Here is a 5,799-nt window from a genome sequence, read left to right as displayed (position 1 = left end):
TTTAGCGAAGAAAGGAACATACGGAAAGTCCTGATCAGAAGAAAGGACAGTATGATGGAACATGCATTAAGACATACGGGCATAGCTTCCATGGTACTAGAGAGAAGGCTTTTCCCCATCAAGAACATTGTGCTTTGCTCTGTTTCCTTAAATTTACACTCTTGCTTTTTGTTCATCAATAATGCGTAACTTTATGGTAGACCCTCCCGCTTCTCTACAACGGTATCAAGTGTGTCCGCCGTGAATTCTGGAGCTCTGGACGAAGAGAGCGAACTAAATTTCACAAGGTCACTGTTCGCGCAAACCTTGCGACTCTTTTCCTTGCTCTTTTTATTTCGACAAGAATTCATCTCCGCTGTCAACTTTTACATCTCAGGGGAGCACTTGCAACTCAGGTCCTCGCCGGCCGGTGTGGCCGAGCGGTTCTAGGCGCTTCAGTCTGGAACCCCGCGACCGCTGCGGTCGCAGGTTCGAATCCTGCCTCGGGCATGGATGTGTGTGATGTCCTTAGGTTAGTTAGGTTTAAGTAGTTCTGATTTCTAGGGGACTGATGACCTCAAATGTTAAGTCCCATACTGCTCAGAGCGATTTGAACTTAAGTCCTCAGTTATTTCATGGACGATGTAACCCAGTGTCTGTCTTTCTCTACACTTTTTGCTCTCTACAGCTTCCTCTACTAAGACGGAAGTTATTCTCCGATCTCTTAACAGATGTCCTATCATCGTATTTTTTCTCCTTGTCTGTGTTTTCCACCTATTGCCCTTTTCGCCTATTCTGGGGAGTACCTCCTCATCTTCACCTTATCTGTCGACCTAATTTTCAAAATTCTTATGAAGCACCGCAACTCAAATGCTTCTATTCTCTCACTGTCATATAATGCTGTGTTTCAAACCTACATTCTCAGAACTTTCTTGTATGCTTGATACTCGTAAAGTTCATTTTGCCAGGAAAGCTCGTTTTGCCAGTGCTAGACTGCTTTTTATGTCTTTCTTGCACCTTCTGGATGAGTTGGTTTGCTGTCTGGATAGCAGAATTCCTAAACTTCATCTACTTCACGACCATCAACCCCGCGGTTAAGTTTCTCGCTGTTCTCATTTCTTCTACTTCTCGTTACTTTCGTCTTCCTTCGATTTACTCCCAATTTGTATTCTATACTCATTACACTATAGGGGCGAAAGACTACATCCCTGCCTCACATCTTTTTTTAATCCAGGCACTTCATTGTTGGTCTCCCACTCATATTACTCTCTCTTGGCTCTTGTAAATGTTGTACATTACCCATCGTTCCCTTGTAGCTTACCCCTATTTTCCTCAGAATTTTGAACATCTTGCACCATTTTACATTATCGTACGCTTTTTTCAAGTTGACAAATCCTATTAACTTGTCTTGATTATTCTTCAGTCTTGCTTCCGTTACCAACCACAACGTCAGAATTGCTTCTCTGGTGCCTTTACTGATCCTAAAGCCTGATCGTCATCTGACACATCCTTAGTTTTCTTTTTCATTCTTCTGTATGTTATTCTTGTCCATAACTAGATAGCGTGAACCGTTAAACTGACTGTGAAATAGTTATCGCACATGTCTACTCCTGGTATCTTCCGAGTTGTGTTGATTATATTCTTCCGAAATTCTGATGAGATATCGCCAGTCTCATACATTCTATACACCAGCGCTATGGTAAAAAGAACCAAACATGTCGGATTGATGGTACCGTGATGACGATTTTAATGGAGATGCCGTACGTGCTATCTGATGAGAATGACAAAGGAATCGCCAATGAAGAAATCGTCTGTGATACATTAAACAGTTGTTGCTGTTTTTGTGGTGGTTTTCAGTCCTGGGACTGGTTTGATGCAGATCTGCATGCTACTCTATCCTGTACAAACTTCTTCATCTCCCAGTACCTACTGCAGCCTACATCCTTCTGAATCTGTTTGGTGTATTCATCTCTTGGTCTCCCTCTATGATTTTTACCCTCCACGCTGCCCTCCAATGCTAAATTTGTGATCCCTTGATTCCCCAGAACATGTCCTACCAAACGGTCCCTTCTTCTTGTCAAGTTGTGCCACAAACTCCTCTTCTCCCCAATACTGTTCAATACCTCCTCATTAGTTATGTGATCTACCCATCTAACCTTCAGCATTCTTCTGTAGCACCACATTTCAAAAGCTCCTTTTCTCTTCTTGTTCAAACTATTTATCGTCCATGTTTCACTTCCATACATGGCTACACTTTCCTTGCCATTGCCAATCTACATTTTATATCCTCTCTACTTCGACCATAATCAGTTATTTGCTTCCCAAATAACAAAACTCCTTTATTACTTTAAGTGTCTCATTTCCTAATCTAATTCCCTCTGCATCACCCGACTTAATTCGACTACATTCCATTATCCCCGTTTTGCTTTTGTTAATGTTCATCTTATATCCTCCTTTCAAGACACTGTCCATTCCATTCAACTGCTCTTCCAAGTCCTTTGCTGTCTCTGACGGTATTACAATGTCATCGGCGAACCTCAACGGTTTTATTTCTTCTCCATGGATTTTAATTCCTACTCCAAATTTTTCTTTTGTTTCCTTTACTGCTTCCTCAATATACAGATTGAATAACATTGGGGAGAGGCTACAACCCTGTCTCACTCCCTTCCCAGCCACTGCTTCCGTTTCATGCCCCCCGACTCTTGTAACTGCCATCTGGTTTCTGTACAAATTGTAAATAGCCTTTCGCTCCCTGTATTTTACCTCTGCCACCTTCAGAATTTGAAAGAGAGTATTCCAGTCAACATTGTCAAACGCTTTCTCTAAGTCTACAAATGCTAGAAACGTAGGTTTGCCTTTCCTTAATCTAGCTTCTAAGTCGTAGGGTCAGTATTGCCTCACGTGTTCCAACATTTCTACGGAATCCAAACTGATCTTCCCCGAAGTCGGCCTCTATCAGTTTTTCCATTCGTCTATATGGAATTCGTGTTAGTATTTGCAGCTGTGAATTGTTAAACTGATAGTTCGGTAATTTTCACAGCTGTCAACACCTGCTTTCTTTTGGATTGGAATTATTGTATTCTTGTTGAAGTCTGAGGGTATTTCGCCTGTCTGTTAAACAGTAATACGAGGTGCAATCAAGTTCTAAGGCCTCCGATTTTTTTTCTAATTAACTACTCACCCGAAATCGATGAAACTGGCGTTACTTCTCGACGTAATCGCCCTGAAGACGTACACATTTTTCACAACGCTGACGCCGTGATTCCATGGCAGCGGCGAAGGCTTCTTTAGGAGTCTGTTTTGACCACTGGAAAATCGCTGAGGCAATAGCAGCACAGCAGGTGAATGTGCGGCCACGGAGAGTGTCTTTCATTGTTGGAAAGAGCCAAAAGTCACTAGGAGCCAGGTCAGGTGAGTAGGGAGCATGAGCAATCACTTCAAAGTTGTTATGTTGCGTAACGTTAGCTCGATGTGCGGGTGCGTTGGCTTGGTGAAACAGCACACGCGCAGCCCTTCCCGGACGTTTTTGTTGCAGTGCAGGAAGGAATTTGTTCTTCAAAACATTTTCGTAGGATACACCTGTTACCTTAGTGCCCTTTGAAACGCAATGGGTAAGGATTACGCCCTCGCTGTCCCAGAACATGGACACCATCACTTTTTCAGCACTGGCGGTTAACCGAAATTTTTTTGGTGGCGGTGAATCTGTGTGCTTCCATTGAGTTGACTGGCGTTTTGTTTCTGGATTGAAAAATGGCATCCACGTCTCATCCATTGTCACAACCGACGAAAAGAAAGTCCCATTCATGCTGTCGTTGCGCGTCAACATTGCGTGGCAACATGCCACACGGGCAGCCACGTGGTCGTCCGTCAGCATTCGTGGCACCCACCTGGATGACACTTTTCGCATTTTCAGGTCGTCATGCAGGATTTTGTGCACAGAACCCACAGAAATGCCAACTCTGGAGGCAATCTGTTCAACAGTATTCGGCGATCCCCCAAAACAATTCTCTCCACTTTCTCGATCATGTCGTCAGACCGGCTTGTGCGAGCCCGAGGTTGTTTCAGTTTGTTGTCACACGATGTTCTGCCTTCATTAAACTGTCGCACCCACGAACGCACTTTCGACACATCCATAACTCCATCATCACATGTCTCATTGAACTGTCGATGAATTTCAATTGGTTCCACACCACGCAAATTCAGAAAACGAATGATTGCACGCTGTTCAAGTAAGGAAAACGTCGCCATTTTAAGTATTTAAAACAGTTCTCATTCTCGCTGCTGGCGGTAAAATTCCATCTGCCATACGGTGCTGCCATCTCTGGGATGTATTGACAATGAACGCGGCCTCATTTTAAAACAATGTGCACGTTTCTATCTCTTTACAGTCCGGAGAAAAGAAATCGGAGGCCTTAGAACTTGAATGCACCTCGTAGAACTAAATCATGGTAGCCACATATATACTTGGACTGAAGTACCAGGCCGGTGCCTGTAGTCCCACTGTGTGCGCCACGAGTGACTGCCCGTGGCTGCTGGCGTTAAGTCAAGCGGTCGGCGTGGCGGGGCGCGGCGTGTTGTGAGCGCCGGCAGCAATCAGCAGGGTGGGACCGCTGGGGAGCAATCAGGCGGGCGGCGGGCTGGCCAACTTGCGATGATGCTGGCGGCCGGGGGAGAGCCTCTGCCCGTCTCTGGGGCGCCCGGACGCCGAAAAGTTTATCAGCTGGGCGAGCAGGAGGAGGAGGAGCTGCTGCCCAAAGCGGAACTCTCCTCCACTGCAGTGCCAAGTTCGGTAACCCAACTACCGAAAGACAGAAAAAGCTGGTACACCTCTGTCACACATTAGACAGAAATTCTTCAGAATACTTTGATCTGTAGTTCCCCTATGGGCACGACAGGTTCTTTACGCAACCACACAGATATGAACATGGAAAAAAAATGGTTCAAATTCCTCTGAGCACTATGTGACAACGTCTGAGGTCATCAGTCCCCTAGAACTTAGAACTGCTTAAACCTAACTAACCTAAGGACATCACACACATCCATGCCCGAGGCAGGATTCGAACCTGCGACCATAGTGGTCGTGCGGTTCCAGACTGTAGCGCCTAGAACCACTCGGCCACAAAGGCCAACTATGAACATGAAAACTTTGATCGAAACTAGTCACACTGTAAAATAAATTTGTAGCTCAGACGGCAAAATAAACTTCGTAGCATTTTCCCATAACTTTAATAGAGACAACAGACATACGTAACAGGGATGTTAGTCATCCGTAATATATTACCCTTCACTATTTACATCAGTTTGCTAACGCCAAAGTAACATTTCGACTCCGCGACTGTACAAATCTCGTTTTGATATGAAAACTCATTGTGCCATGTTAGGAGCGCATTTTCATCTCGAAAGCAAGTTCCTTGAAGGTTGTTCGACAGAGAACGGAAAAAACGAAATTAGAATTATATTAGTACCTTCAGCTGCTGACGGGAGTTGATATACATCAACTGTGACAGGAGAAGATGTGTGCCCCGACCGGGACTCGAACCCGGGATCTCCTGCTTACATGGCAGACACTTTATCCAGCTGAGCCACCGAGGGCACAGCAGAGGAGAGTGAGACTGCAGGGACTATCTCGCGCACGCCTTCCGCGAGACTCATATTCTCACCTTATATGTCCACACACTACATTTGTAGTGTCCCACCCCAACACACTCATTACTCGTGGAATACAATCTTACCAAGTCCCGTTCGGGGAATATGTGTGCATCCGCACAGAAGAAGGAGGTCATGGCTGGTATTGCCAGAACTTTATACTTATATGGATAT

General features: G+C 44.9%; 1 non-coding gene across 1 annotated transcript; it reads right to left on the bottom strand.

The window, feature by feature from the left end:
* Positions 1-5,497: 5,497 nt before the first annotated feature.
* On the bottom strand, positions 5,498-5,572 carry Trnat-ugu. The gene has a single exon. It is a non-coding gene; the product is annotated as a tRNA-Thr (tRNA).
* Between the last annotated feature and the right edge of the window lie 227 nt (positions 5,573-5,799).

The sequence above is a fragment of the Schistocerca piceifrons genome, chromosome 1 (assembly GCF_021461385.2).
Source record: "Schistocerca piceifrons isolate TAMUIC-IGC-003096 chromosome 1, iqSchPice1.1, whole genome shotgun sequence".
NCBI lineage: Eukaryota > Metazoa > Arthropoda > Insecta > Orthoptera > Acrididae > Schistocerca > Schistocerca piceifrons.
This window is presented reverse-complemented; position numbering and strand designations above follow the sequence as displayed.